We start from the raw sequence: 16,277 nt of genomic DNA on the forward strand, positions 1-16,277 counted from the left end.
TCTACATACACCATGTATATTGACATATGTATATATAATATGATATTATAACATTACATAGTATATTAATTATATATAATATATATTAATTGATGGTGATCATATGTATTTTTATATATGTGTATGTCTGTGTGTGTATCATATGTATATAAAATGCTTGAACAGTGCCAGGCATATATTAAAGACTCAGTAAATGTTACTGTTTTTATTTTGTCTTTTGACTAGACAAGACTGACAGATAACAGCTGAGTTTAAAACAGAGTGGAAATCAGCTGGGGAAAATACTACTGGAGGTGGAGCCTTCTCAGAAGCAAAGGGGGCAAGAAACCACATCCACCAAAGTAAAAAAGAAAGTCACTGAACCCAGAGAGAACAGGGAGGTGAACCTGCTTTGGGAGCTGCAATGCAGCTGAGAAGGGAGTAGCAACAGGGAAGTGTGGGGACCAAGCCCTTATGGAAGAATCATGCAGTGTCCAGAGATAGTGATCATAGTACCACAGGAGCTTTTTCATTTGTTTGTTTTCAGACTGAATCCCAGATCAGTCCAGTCTGGACTCCACTGATTCTTAAAGCAGTAGGAACCTTAGCTGGCCCTGGGAGCAGGAGCTGGCCCTTTACTTTGGGTGCCTCAGGTCAGGAAGTTTGAGCTTGAGGATTTTCTGTTGACTACATTGTGTACAAATACAAATAGTGTTTGTACTATTCTCGTCCTTAAAATACCATTATCCTCAGCATGGCACTCAGGCTCTTGACCCCATTCAGGCCTTCTAGGTAGTTTTGCTGGCTTTGGCCTTACCTACTTTCCTGGCTCTCCAGGCACTGTCTAGGCACCTTTTCCCCACAACACATACCACACTCATCATCCCCATTGATTTCCAGATAATGCCACTCTTCTTATAGTTTCCTAAACACATGATGGTGGAGATGGTATGTTTGCTACCTCATTTCATCTTTCTGGGCGGATGAGAAGATATTTCTCAGCTTCTTTTGCAGTTGGGTTGGGACAATGATCAAATGCTTGACAAGAGAAAAGTGAACAGAAGGGATAGGACGCTTCTGGTTCAAGGAAGCTAAAAGGAAGTGTGAGTTCATCATGCTCTTCTCTATAATCCAGGAAGTGCAGAAGTCTAAGACAGTGGGTTGCAAGACAGAACAGACTAGCCCTGAGTTTATGGTGCAAGAAAACTGACTAATTGGCATCAGATTTTTTTTTTTTTAAATGAGATAAAGCATCATTGAGATTACGGGGTTTATTTGTCATCTCAGCAGAGCCTATCCTATCCTAACTAATAACACACATGCCATGCTTTCTCTCATTTTGGTGTTACAGTATGTCACTTGGAATGCCTCCCTGCTTTCCTACCCTTCAGTAAATTGCTAGTATACTTTAAATCTCCTCTGTGCTCTTATAGCACTGTGTTTGGGATTCTGGCCTAAGTGCTTAGATGGATCTTGACATCAGTAAGGTAAATAAGAAAAGTGGGAAGAGGGGTGGGTTTTTTGGAGAAGAAAAGCTTCATGATGTGCATGATGAATTTGAGAATGGGCTATCCAAGCAGAGATGTCCAGAAGACATTTAGAGGTTAGGAGTCTGAAGCTCAAGTGAGAGAGCTGAGCTAGAGGTAGGTGGAGAGTTGAAGTCATCAGCATGTAGGGAGAAGTGTGGATAAGATCACCCAGGGAGAGTCTGTAAAGTAAGATAAGAAGAGTGTGAAAGATGAAAAGACAGAACTTAGTGAAATTCCAACATTCAGAGGAAGACAAAGGAGAGCCCATACAAACTTCCCTGACTTCACAGTACCTCTGTAGGGCATTCAGTTTTTGAGCAGGAAATCTGGGAAACTAAGACTCGTTTGTTGATCACAATTTACAAATATGAAACTCAATTTAATTTAAATTAAATTTAAAATTGTTGAGTAGACATGAAAATGTCTTAGAAGGTGAATTTGTAGAAGTTATCATTGGGAAAATGTCCCTCTAAAATTTTGGCTTTGATCATGTTAAAGGAAACTGTAAATTGGTAAATTTAATTTAAAAACCTACCCTGGATTTTATACTCCTGGCTTACCTTAACCCGAAGTCTTCTGACTTATATCAGCCTAAAGAAGTGAGAAAGTTACAAGGATTTTTAACTTTTTAATGGGAATCACATTGTTTTCCCTATCTTGTTTTGTTTTGCTTTGTTTTGTGTTGTTAATGTGATTGCTCTTTGGAGATAATTCTTCAATTACTCTAAATGGTCACTGTACAACCATAGATCTTTAGATGGCACCTGGAGGGCAGTTGAGTGTGTAATTGGTACATATTTCAAGGCGTTCAGCAGACCACTGAGGTTCTTTCAACACTGATACTATTTAATATCTGTAGTCTCAAAGGCTTCCAGGTACAGATCTCTTGAGTATCTCTCTCTCAAAAATGTAACTCCTCTTGAAATCAGTTCCATGTGAAAGGAAATGGTTTCCCTTTAATGCAGAGATATAGATAATATCCACCATTATGTTGCCAAATAAAATTCTAAACGCACCTCACTATCTTGGTTTAATGTAATTTTTGGTTGGGAGGTGAGAATCCCCAAAGGCCACTTTTGTAGCCAATTCTGCCACAAATCTTGCCATTGGATACAACATTAAGTAATTAAACTCTTTAAGTCTTTGGGAAAATTTAAGCATTTATTACATCTTTCCTCAATCTTGGGACTCTGTATTAAAAATACAATCTGAAAGGTGACATTTTTTCAACTATACTTCAGTTAATAAAGAAACACAATCTATACGGCATATGGATATACCACCATGCAGTATGTGGTGTATCTGATGAACATCAAATATTAAAACCATAACTGGAAGAGAAAGAGAGAGAACAGATCATGAAAGTCAGCCTGCTCTGTGTCAAGGGCACCACTCCAGGGTGACATCTGCTCATGAGTTGCTGCATAGCATTTTTCTCAGATGGAAAAAATTATCCTTGTGATCTTTAGACTGAGTGCCTCCCTGTCCATGTATCTTATTTTAGGCTTTAGGTTTCCTTTCATCAGGTTGGTGGAAACCTTCTCACATCTTCTAAATGTATAATGATCTGCTGTTCTTAATGGAATCAGTGTTGTAATTGCATTTTGTTTATTGATTTGTCTTGAGTGCCTATCATGGACTAGTGTTCATATTTGGAGCTTATAAAATACCTTCAATTTCAACATCAACTCTGTAAGATGGTTATTACAATTTTTGTTTTATAGAAGAGGAGACTGAGTCTTGGAGAGGTTGATAAATTGCTTCAGGTCACAGCTGTAAGGGTGGTGAGTGGTAGAGTTGGATTCCAAGCCAGGACTGTCTGCCTCCAGAGCTCATGTCCTTTCTGTGAGACCTTGCCATTTGTCAATTAGTCTTTCTTGTGCCATCTTAGAATTCTTCCTCAATAACTTCTCACTTGAACTTGGAAGCTCCAATTTCCTGAGCCAAGCATTGGGAGAGTTTGATGAGTTAATTTCAAGTTCTTTCATCTGTCGAGGGAGCTAAAAATTCTCTGAGTCTAGACTTTAGAGTCCTTTTATCTTAGAGTTCCTGCCCCCTCAGCAACTGGCCTTGTTAGTATCTGGCCAGTTCTGTGGTAGCTGGTGGGTGTTTTTGCATCTGGACTCTTGTTTGACTCTGCCTCTAAATCATAGGGTGACCTGAAGATGTCACTTAACCATTTCATGTCTCTCATTCTCTAAATATAAAATGGAGGTACATTAAGAATGACTTTTGTTCTGGAGGGCTTGCATGGACTAGCTAATTAGGCCTTGGACTACATTTTAGAACTACGAAGCATGTTAATTCAAGTCACCAGGCATTTTTTGAGTGTCTGTGATATACAGAGCAAGTAGAGGCATGGTGTTCCTGAACTGTGGATGTTCTATTCTAAACATCTCCTTCATTTTGCATCTCTGTGAGACTCTATTTCACCTCTAAGAATGCCTATATCTCCATCTACATGTTTTTAAAATTTCTTTGTGTGCCAAAACTCACTCCTGAGTACTTAATCATTTTTTCCCACTCTACTTTATTTACAGGGAAACATAGCATGATTCCTTCTTGCCTTTTAGGAAATTCTGTTGGAATTCAACCAGTAGGGAAAATGACCTCTTCCTCTTCTGCTAAGCTGATCACATTTTTCTGGGTCAGAGCATGGCATGGTTCATACAAGTCTGCATTATGAGCTCAGAGCAGCATACTGTCCCTTTTTTATTTCAAACATGGCACCAGACCTAACCTTGGGTCTTACAATAGTGATACCATGATATCATGATATCACCATGATATCACTAGTGGCCGTGGAAATTTCAGGTCTTTGGGGGGTCTCTGCCAAGTGCATCCATGAGCCTGCAATACAAAATGCCTGAGATCCCCAGGCCAAATCTTCCTTGGACTCTGTCTCAACCCAAGATATAACAGTATGCTATAAACAACTTTGGGATGGAGTTTACCCTGTCTAGAGCCAGCTACCCAAAGATTGATACTTGGCCTTATTCTACTGACCCTGTTTTCTACTTCTTTTAATTAAATGTACAGAAATACAGCTTTATTACTGTTGCAATGGATCCAGATCTCCCTAGCCTTTAATAATTTGTATCCTACCTGTTTTTTTAAATTAACATATAATATATTATTTGTTTCAGGGGTACAGGTCTGTGATTCATCAGTCTTACACAATACACAGCGCTCACCACAACACATACTCTCCCCAATGTCCATCACCCAGCCACCCCATCCCTCCCAGCCCTCTCCATTCCAGCAACCTTCAGTCCATTTCTGGAGATTAAGACCCTTATGGTTTGTCTCCCTCTCTGGTTTCATCTTGTTTCATTTTTTCCTCTCTTCCCCTATAATCCTCTGCCTTGTTTCTCAAATTCCACATATCAGTGTGATCACATGATAACTGTCTTTTTCTGTTTGACTTATTTCACTTAGCATAATACCCTCTAGTTCCATCCATGTTGTTGCAAATGGCAAGTTTTCGGGTTTTTGGATGACTGCATAATATTCCATCTATATATCTATCTACCTATATATATATATAATCTCACATCTTCTTTATCCATTCATTTGTCAGTGGACATCTGGGCTCTTCCCATAGTGCAGCTATTGTGGTCATCACTGCAGTGTAGGTGCCATTTTATATTACTTCATTTGTATCTTTGGGGTAAATACCCAGTAGTGGAATTGCTGGGTCATAGGGTAGTTCTATTTTCAACTTTTTGAGGAACCTCCATACTGCTTTCCATAGTGGCTGTACCAGCTTGCATTCCCACCAAGAGGGCAGGAGGTTTCCCCTTTCTCTGCATCTTCACCAACATCTGTTATTTCCTGACATTAATTTTAGCCATTCTGACTTGTGGTTTTGATTTTTATTTCCCTTATACCAAATGATGTTGAGCACTTTTTCATATGTCTGTTGGCATTCTGGATGTCTTCTTTGCAGAAATGTCTGTTCATGCCTTCTGCCCATTTCTTGATTGGATTATCTGTTCTTTGAGTGTTGAGTTTGCTAAGTTCTTTATAGATTTTGGATACTAGCTCTTTATCTGATAACTCCCATTCTGTCAGTTATCTTTTGGTTTTGTTGACTATTTCCTTTGCTGTGCAAAGGCTTTTGATCTTAAAGTCCCAATAGTTCATTTTTGTCTTTGCTTCCCTTGCCTTTGACAATACGTCTAGAAGAAAGTGCTGTGGCCAAGGTTGAAGGGTTTGCCGCCAGAGTTCTCCTCAAGGATTTTGATGGATTCCAGTCTCACATTGAGGTCTTTCATCCATTTTGAGTTTATTATTGTGTATGGCATAAGAAAATGGTTGTTTCATTCTTCTGAATATGGATGTCCAATTTTCCCAACACCATTTGTTGAAGAGAAAGTCTTTTTCCTATTGGATATTCTTTCTTGCTTTGTCAAAGATTAGTTGACCATAGAGTCCATTTCTGGGTTCTCTATTCTGTTCCATTGATGTGTGTGTGTCTGTTTTTGGCCAGTACCATACTGTCTTGATGATGACAGCTTTGTAATGGAGTAAGTCTGGAATTGTGATACCACCAGCTCTGGTTTTCTTTTTTAATATTCCTCTGGCTACTCAGGATCATTTCTGGTTCAATACAAATTTTAGGATTATTCCATTTCTGTGGAAAAAAAAGTTGATGGTATTTTGATAGAGATTACATTGTGTAGATTGCTCTAGGTAACAGAGACATTTTCACAATATTTGTTTTTTCAGTCTATGAGCATGGAATATTTTTCCATTTCTTTGTGTCTGCCTCAGTTTCTTTCATGAGTATGTTATAGTTTTCTAAGTACAGATCCTTTACCTCTTTGGTCAGATTTTTTCCTAGGTATCTTATGGTTTTTGGTGCAATTGTAAATGGGATGGACTCCTTAATTTCTCTATCTTCTGTCTCATTGTTGGTGTATAGAAATACATACTTCTATGTATTCATTTTATATCCTGACACATTTCTGAATTCCTGTATGAGTTCTAGCAGTTTTGGAGTGGAGTCTTTTGGGTATTCCACATAAAGTATCATATCACCTACAAAGAATGAGAGTTTGACAACTTCATTGCTGATTCGGAAGTCTCATTTATTTTTGTTGTTCGATTGCTGAGGCTAGGACTTCTAGTCCTAAGTTGAACAGCAGTGGTGATAGTGGACATCCCTGTTGTGTTCCTGACCATAGGGGAAAAGCTCTCAGTTTCTCCCCATTGAGAATGATATTCCCTGTGGGTTTTCTTAGATGGCTTTTATGATATTGAGGTATGTATCCTCTATTCCTACACTGTGAAGAGTTTTAATCAAGAAAGGATGCTTTTTTTGTCAAGTGCTTTTTCTGCACCTACTGAGAGGATCATATGGTTCTTGTCCTTTTTTTTATTCATGTAGTGTATCACATTGATTGATTTGCAGATATTGAACCAACCTCACAACCCAGAAATAAATCCCACTTGATCTTGGTGAATAATCCTTTTAATGGTAATGCTGGCCTCATAAAATGAGTATAGAAGTTTTCTTTCCATTTCTATTTTTTGGAATAGTTTCAGAAGAATAGGTGTTAATTCTTCTTTAAATGTTTGGTCGAATTCCTCTGGGAAGCCATCTGGCCTTGGGCTCGTGTTTGTTGGGAGATTTTTTGATTACTCCTTCAATTTCCTTGCTGCTTATGGGTCTGTCAGGTTTTCTATTTCTTCCTAGTTTAGTATTGGTAGTTTATATGTTTCTAGGAATGCATCTATTTCTTCTAGATTGCCTAATTTATTGGCATATAGTTGCTCATAATATGTTCTTCTAATTTTGGGAGGTGTTTGTTTGTTTGTTTTGGTATTGGTTGTGATCTCTCCCCTTTGATTCATGACTTTACAATTTGGGTCCTTTCTCTTTTCTTTCTGATAAGTCTGGACAGGAGTTTATCAATCTTATTAATTCTTTCAAAGAGCCAGCTCCTAGTTTCATTGATCAGTTCTACTGTTCTTTCAGTTTCTATTTCATTGATTTTTGCTCTTATCTTTATTATTTCTCTTCTCCTGCTGGGCTTAAGCTTTATTTGCTGTTCTTTCTCCAGCTCTTTTAGTATAAGGTTGGACTGTGTATTTCAGCCCTTTCTTGTATCTTGAGGAAGGCTTGTATTGCTATATACTTCCTTCTTAGGACTGCCTTTGCTGCATCTTAAAGATGTGTTAAACAGATCTTAAACAGCTGTGTTTTCATTTTCATTTGTTTCCATGAATTTTTAAAATTCTTCTTTAATTTCCTTGTTGACATATGCATTCTTTAGTAGGATGCTCTTTAGCCTCCATGTATTTGAGTTCTTCCCAACTTTCCTCTTGTGATTGAGTTCAAGTTTCAAAGCACTGTGGTCTGAAAATATGTAGGGAATGATCCCAATCTTTTGGTACTGGTTGAGACCTGATTTGTGACCCACGATGTGATCTATTTTGGAGAATGTTCCATGTGCAGTAGAGAAGAATGTGTATTCTGTAGCTTTGGGATGGAATGTTCTGAATATATCTGCAAAGTCCATCTAGTCCAGTATGTCATTTTAATCCCTTATTTCATTGTTGATCTTCTGCTTAGATGATCTATCAGTTTCATCTAGGGGGATGTTAAAGTCCCCTACTATTATTGTTGACGTGTTTCTTTGATTTTGTTATTAATTGGCTTGTGTTAGGGGCATAAATATTTACAATTGTTAGATCTTCTTGTTGGATAGATCCTTTTCAGATGATATAGTGTCCTTTCTCATATCTTATTACAGTCTTTGGTTTAAAATCTAATTTGTCTGATATAAGGATTGGCATCCCAGCTTTCTTTTGATGTCTGTTAGTATGATAAATTGTTTTCCATCCCCTCACTTTAAATCTGGAGATGTCTTTGGGTTTTAAATGAGTCGCTTGCAGAAAGTATATTGATGGGTCTTGCTTTTTTTTTTTTTTAATCTAATCTGATACCCTGTATCTTTTGATTGAAGCATTTAGTCCATTTACATTCAAGGTAACTATTAAAAGATATGAATTTAGTACTATTGTATTGCCTGCAAGGTGACTGTTACAGTATACTGTCTCTGTTCTTTTCTGGTCTATGTAAGTTTTGCACTCTCTCTTTGCTTAGAGGACCCCTTTCAATATTTTTTGTAAGATTGATTTGGTGATTGCAAATTCTTTTAGTTTCTGTTTGTCCTGGAAGCTTTTTGTCTCTCCTTCTATTTTCAATGACACCCAGCTGGATAGAGTACTCTTGGATTTATATTTTTTTCAATTAGTACCTTGAATATATCATGACAGTCCTTTCTGGCCTGCCAGGTCTCTGTGGATAAGTCTGCTGCCAATCTAATGTTTCTACTGTTGGAGGTTACAGACCTCTTGTCCCACACGCTTTCAGGATTTTCTCTTTGTCTCTGAGATTTGTAAGTTTTATTATTAGATGTCAGGGTGTTGACCTATTTTTATTGATTTTTGAGGGGTTTTTTGAGCCTCCTGGATTTTGAGACCGATTTCTTTCCCCAAATTAGGGAAGTTCTCTACTATAATTTGCTCCAATATTAATTTACTCCAATATGCCTTCTGCCCCTTTCTCTTTTTTCTTCTTCTTCTGGGATCCCACTTATTCTAATATTGTTTCACTTTATGATATTACTTATTTCTCAAATTCTCCCCTTGTGATCCAGTACTTATTCATCTCTTTTTCTCAGTTTCTTTATTCTCCATCATTTGGCCTTTTATGACTAATTATCTCTTCTGCCTCATTTATCCTAGCAGTTAGAGCCTCCATTTTTTATTGCATCTCATTAATAGCCTTTTTGATTTGGACTTGGTTAGATTTTATTTCTCTAAAAAAGGGATTCTCTAATATCTTCTATTTTTTTTCAAACCCATCTTTTATCTTTAGAATCATTATTCTGAACTCTAGTTCCAGCATCTTAGTAATGTCTGTATTGATTAGGTCCCTGGCAGTCATTACTACCTCTTGTTCTATTTTTTGAGGTGAGTTTTTCCATTTTGTCATTTTCTCAAGAGAAGAATAGATGAACAAGGGAAAAAAATGTTAAAAGAGTAACTACGATCCCAGAGAAATGTACACTAAACAATTCAGAAAAGACCCAAAACTGATGGGAAAAGGAAAAAAAAAGAATATGATCAAGTTGATGAATAGAAAAGAGCCATTCACTAGTTTTGGGGTAAATTTTTGTTTGTTAGAAGAAACTGCATCCCAAAATTTTAAAGAAATAATTTATATACACATAAAACATAAGGCTAAATACAATGAATGGATAGATGACTGTAAAAATGAAAATTAAAAAAGATTTTAAAAAGGAATTAAAAAGCTGGCTGAAAAAGGAAAAAAACCTCAAAAAAAAAAAAAAAGAAAAAAGAAAAAAAAAAGACCCCCTTCTCAGTGCACCCTCAGAGAAAATTTTAAAAATTAAAGTTGAAAGACCAAAGAATCATGGAAAAAAACCATGAGTTCTATGTGCTTTATTCTCCTAGCAATGGAGATGTGCACTTCTCATTGATCAGTAAACTTGGTCTTGGGGTTATGTTTTTGCTGATCTTCTGAGGGTGGGGCCTCTTGCCATGATTCTCAAATGTCTTTGCCGCAAGCAAAATGGCACCACCGTTGCCAGGGGCCAGGCTAAGCAATCTGCTCAGGTTCATTCTCAGAAGCTTTTGTTGCCTGAACACTTTCCGTACAGCTTTGGAGGACAGGAATGAAAATGGCGGCCTCTCAATCTCCTGCCCACCTGGTAGGCCCTAAGAGTTCAGTGCACCATCAGAGAAAAGCAGTCAATCCCCCCTATCTCCCTGGTCTCCAGCTGACACTCTGTGCTCACCAGGCCTGTGACAAAGCATTTTTAATCCCTAGTGCTTGGCCCATTTGGAGTCTCCAGGCCCAGCAGATTCCTACAGTGCATTCTCATGCTGTTCCACCCAGGAGAAAAAGATGAGTCTCACCAGTTCTGCCATTTGTTGGGCCCCTGCTCCAAGAGCAGTGGCCCTCCTGTGCGGTGGATCCCGGTTTATGGCAACCCTGAGCTGAAAGCCCACCCCTTGGCTCACTTTTTGTGACCGGCTCCCCTGCTCTGACACCTGGGAGCTCTGCCACACTCAGGCTCCCTCATGTTTCTGTGACACCAAGAGTCCTGAGACCACACTGTCCCAGCAAGTGTTCCACTCCCCCACCCCACCCCCCACTTAGCCACTGGAGTGATGTTCTTCAGCAGATCAAACTTCTAAAAGTTCTGATTTTGTGTTCTTCTGCTCTATCACTTGCCAGGAGCCAGCTGATGGAAACTCCCTCCCCCACCCCACCCCCAAACCCCATGATCTCTCTTCTCCTATATGGCCTCAGATTCACTTCTCCGCACCACCTACCTTACAGAAAGTGGTCACTTTTCTGTTCATAGAGTCTCTGCTATTCTTTTCTTCATTCTCCAGTTGAGTTCATAGGGTAGGTGTTCTGAATGGTTTGGTAGCTATCTAGTGGAATTCCTTGGACCAGAAAAAATTCAGGTTTCCTACTCCTCCGTTGCCTTGGCCTCCTCCCCAGGCCCTGTTTTCTTACATTTTCAATTAGGTTCTTTTGGTAGGAACATTTCTGGGGGACTCTGTTGTGAGCAGTTCTGGAATTGATGGGTATTGTTACATGAATGTACATTTGCCTTTTTTTTTTTTTTTTTTTTTGTGATCTACCAGAGGGAAGGATCTTCATTTGGCTGGAAACCTGGGATGATTTAGTCTCTACTATTTTGGCATTAATTAATGAGCAAATGTTTCAGATACTTAGTTATCTTATGGATATAAAGAGACATCTTCAACAAATCTGTACCATAGTTAAAGATGCATAAATCGTGTGTGCTAAGAATGAGCAGCCATGTTGACAGGAGCAAACTGCTGAAAAGATTTAGTGGAATTTAGCTCTCTAGCAAAAGGGCACCACGGGTCTTAATGCTTCATGTCATCAAGTTTGTGTAGTGCGCATTTCATAAAGTATTTGGCTTATGCTAGGTGTTGTTTAAAGGATGATATCCAGGGATGTGATGCAGTGGACTACAGGGAGAAAAACAACCCCTTTAGAAGAACAGCAGCAGTTAAACACCTGAACTTGCAAAAGCAAAACAAACACACAACCAACCAAACAACAACGAAAAGACTCCATGAGAGTGCTGTTGAAGCCACTTCTCTACTTCAGGCATCCTCTCTGAAAACCAAATTTCATTAGAAATATGAAAATGGGATAAAACTTTTGGGACAACTTCTTGACTGTTCAGCTTTTCCTTCCAAGATCCTTAATTATCAAATCTTTAGTATAAGGGATCCAAGCATATCTTATCCATTACATTTATTCATCTGACAAATGTGGGCTTGAAAAGTTAAAGCTGGCAAGGAAGATTTCGTGGTTGGAGGATCTCTTAGTGTTTTCTGAGATTGAGATTACTTTTTTTAAAAAAGCTTTTCAAGGTAACAATTGGCATCACAGAAGGCCCCATGTCACAAATACCAATCCTACACAGAGTAATTCATTAGCTGTACTTCTTTATCCTTGAAGAGTGCTCACTGCTGAAATACAACCTATTCAATGAGATTTCTTGTAGATGGAAACATCATGGCTCCTCATCTTCTATTTCTAGCAACTTTTTGTTACTCCAGGAATGTCAGCCCAGCTGACTTTCCCATGGACCCTGAGTCCCATTATTTATGAAATCAGTGATTCTATTCATTATGATGTCACAGTAGGACTGGTTTTATACTAATTTTAGAATCTCTGTTCTCTTTGGATCAGACAAGCCATCAAATGGCCTGGTTTGCCTTTTAGAAGGTAAGAAATCAAAAGTATTCAGTTATGATTTTAAAAAAATCTTATTATTCTAGAAAACTAGATATTTTTCTTGGACACATAGTAGAGAGACCCATGATTGCTTTAAGGATGATCATCCAATTACATTCATTTTAAAATACTCCAGTTAGAAGAAATATCATAACAAGTATGTTAAATATTCACTGTCAGGAATGCACCATAGGATCAAGGTCCTGCCAATCCCAGATAGCACCTTCAGGATTTTTTTCAATTTAACATTACTAAAATTTTGTTGCTTTGATTGAGGCAAGATGAAGAAATAGTAAAGTAATGCAATGTGTGTAGATAAAAATGTAAATGTTAATTACTGTGAAGCTGTCATAGTTGTCAAGCTTTGTGCTCTATGAATCAAAGGAAGGATATGATAAGGATATTTTACCCAACCTGGGTAAAATATATGTGAATTCATGTTTTTCTTAAATACAATTGGAAATATTGGTCCTTATATTTTTGTCCCTTCAAAATATTAAATTTGTCCTAAGCAAATAATTGGATATGTGCCAAGATTTAGCTACAAATTGATAAATAAACTGGAATTAACCTAACATTTAAGTTGTCCAACTTTAGGAGAATAAGTAAATAAATGATGGTACATGCCTACAATAGAATTCTTGTAGTCACTTGAAAAGATATTGCAGGGGAGCATTTAATGACATAATAAGATGATCAACATGTACTAAATGAAAGATGTAGTTTGCAAAATAGACAGTATTAGTTTTCAGTTCTTTTTGGGTCACATACCTCTTTTGGAATGTGAATAAATGTACATTTGGTCTGGGTTTCTTATCTCCTATCTCCTCTTTTCCCTGGCTACTGTTATCACTCTCTTGTTTTATCATGAGTGGTTTTCTCCAAGCTTTGATCTTGGCAGTTTACACACACACACACACACACACACACACACACACACATATATATATATATATTTCTCCTTGATATGCAAATCAGGTAAATCATATTACAGTGGACTTTGAAATTTCTTCTAAATTTTATGTAAACAAAAACTTTCATACATAACTTGTTTAAGATGGGATCAACTGTTCGTTCAGATGATTTTAATGTTCTTAGTGCTCATTTTTTGTGTTTTTTTTTAGATTTTATTTATTTGACAAAGAGAGGGATCACAAGTAGGCAGAGAGGCAGGCAGAGAGAAAGGGAGAAGAAGGCTCCCCGCTGAGTAGAGAGCCTGATGTGGGGCTTGATCCCAGGACCCTGAGATCATGACCTGAGCTGAAGGCAGAGGCTTAACCCACTGAGCCACCGAGGTGCCCCGAGTCTTTGTTTTTGATGGTCGTTCATCCATCCGTTCATCCTCACATGTAAAACACTGAGCACAGCATCAATTTATCCATTCAAGTCCTTTCTGAACAACTACCTTGAACATGGCTTGTCAATGGTGAATAAGACAAATCTGGTTCTGTTTTCTTTATGTTTCTGAGAGAAGCAGACATCAATTAGCCACTAAAAACAAGATGATGGTGCTACAAAGTACAGAAAGACAGGAGCATATGGGCATATACTGGGGCTCTCAGCCTCTTCTGAGGTTATCAGGGAAGCCAAGAGCCTAAGGGTGAATTGAAATTAGATTAGAAGTTAGAGTGCATGGGAAGGAAACAGCATTCTGAGTAGAGGGAATAGCACGTACAAAGGACCCTGAGTCAACACTTGACCTGGATTCCTATAGGTTTTCATAATTTAGAGAAGGTATATGCTTAGTCATTGGCAATCAAGAGAGGTATAAATATAACTGTTTCAACGGACTCCATTCTGTTTTCAAAGTTTGTTTTCCTCAGTTGTATTTCGAAACCAGAAGATGAATGTCTGTTGCAGTTATGGTGAACTTCCCAATAGCTCCAAGGATATGCAGGATGTCTTGTCAGAAGTAAGCCAGCAAGGTTTCAACTATAAACCTCAGATGTGAACACCTGACTCTCAATTGCCTGGAGGGTCCCCTAGGTGGCTCAGTTGGTTAAGGGGCTGATCTTGGTTTCTGCTGAGGTCATGACCTCAGGATCCTGGGATCAAGCCCCATGACCAGCTCCATGTTCAGAGGGGAGCCTGCTCATGGATTCTCCATCCCTCTCCTGCCCCTCCCCCTGCTTGTGCACTCTTTTTCTTTAATACAAATAAATAAATTTCTTAAAAAAAAATAAAAATTGCCCTGGAAATTTAAAAAGTGATATCTCAAATTGTTTGAAAAAATTAAATTCCAAGTTCTGAATCCTTCATATTCTTAATCTTTCATATTCCTTTGATATTATGTGAGATTAATTGATACTTCAATAATATTTGATAACTATTATTTTGGTGAGGGCAAAAAGGGTTCTGTTTGCCCGTAATGTGTATAGATGATCTGATGTGCTTCCTTTGAAGCCTGTTTAAACATCTAAGTAGATGCAAGTTCACCAGAAATTATAGGTAGAGTAGATCATTTTGTAGTTATCTTCTGATCACTTGACTGCACTGAACCTTCTTATCAAGTTCCAGTTATATCAAATTTTGCAGCAGGCTTGAATCCATGCAACCAGACTTTCTGGAAGAGAAAGTTCAGTGTAAGTTCAAAGGCAAAGGATGTGACAGAACCACTTTGCAAATATGAACGATTGAAAGAAACATTATTTCCCCACATTTAAGCATTACTGCCCTCCCACTTCCTGTATAACATCATGTAAGATAATATTGCCCACAAATGCCCAGACAGATGCTGAATTATTTATAAGAACAGGCTACTGATGTGAATTGGAGAGAAGAAATAACAAAACAAGAAATAATGATGTTATGTTACTGATCAAGTAAAAGGACATAAGCAAATGTGAGTGAACAATATCGCTAGAGATTTACACCCACAGGAAAGCTGTATGCTGTCACTTGGTTCATGTAGATCCTTACTTGAGAATAGAAACAACACCTGGGGAATTAGCTGTACTGTATTATTTAACGTTTTATTTATAACTTTTTAGCAATTTCCATAACCAGCATTATTTAGTCACAGATGTCTTTGCAATCAGGATCACAGGCTTTGACAGCCATATTTTTTAAGAGAGATGATTTGTGGTATCTCTCCAATATTAGACAATTTGGAATCTTCTGGTCCTTGCCTATTCACTATTGTGTTTTTATAACAGACTACGTCAGCAGTGGCAATTAGAAGATTTAGAAGCTCTATTCTAGTAATCTTTTCAAAAGAAATGTCTAAAGACTCTGTTTCTAAGGACTTCATTGTTCTGTCTTTTCAGATGTGAGGGGCCTAGATAGTATTTAGATTTTGGCCATAAGCCAAGAGGAAGTCTCAATGGTTACCCCTGGGCTTAGGGTACAGGAGAGCCAGAAGTCTTAAGAGAGCCCTTTCTCTTCTCAGAAAGTTATTTTAGTTTGAAGATGTGTTCCCCAAACCTTCCTGATGAGCCACATTTACTAAATCCTTCTAATTTTTAAGGACCAAATCAAAGTTCTTTATCATGTATCAAACCATATCTAAATGAAATCGTAGGGGCGCCTGGGTGGCTGAGTGGGTTAAGGCCTCTGCCTTCAGCTCGGGTCATGATCTCAGGGTGCTGGGATCGATCCCTGCATTGGGCTCTCTGCTCAGCTGGGAACCTGCTTCCTCCTCTCTCTCTCTGCCTGCCTCTCTGCCTACCTGCGATCTCTACCTGTCAAATAAATAAATAAAACCTTTAAAAAAAACTAAATGAAATCGTAGCTTTTAACAATTAAAATATAAATAATTCTCTACACTCCTTAGGATTTAGAAAGCACACAATGTACCTTGCAATGTATTTTCCTCCATGAGAGTAGGGACTTTATCAGGAAGTCAGATTTGTCTTCCTTTTTTTATCTTTCATTCTCAGTGTCCAGAACTATGCCTAGCACAGAGTAGGTGCTCCATAAGTCTGAATGCATGAATAAATGAG

General features: G+C 38.0%; 1 long non-coding RNA gene across 1 annotated transcript in view; it reads left to right on the top strand.

Moving 5' to 3' along the window:
- Positions 1-12,075: 12,075 nt before the first annotated feature.
- LOC131840199 (uncharacterized) overlaps positions 12,076-16,277 on the top strand; it is a 36,327-nt gene continuing 32,125 nt past the window's right edge. The window contains exon 1 of the long non-coding RNA XR_009357256.1: positions 12,076-12,327. This is a non-coding gene — a long non-coding RNA (uncharacterized LOC131840199). The remainder of the gene's footprint in view (positions 12,328-16,277) is intronic.

The sequence above is a fragment of the Mustela lutreola genome, chromosome 9, assembly GCF_030435805.1.
Source record: "Mustela lutreola isolate mMusLut2 chromosome 9, mMusLut2.pri, whole genome shotgun sequence".
NCBI classification, from domain to species: Eukaryota; Metazoa; Chordata; class Mammalia; order Carnivora; family Mustelidae; genus Mustela; species Mustela lutreola.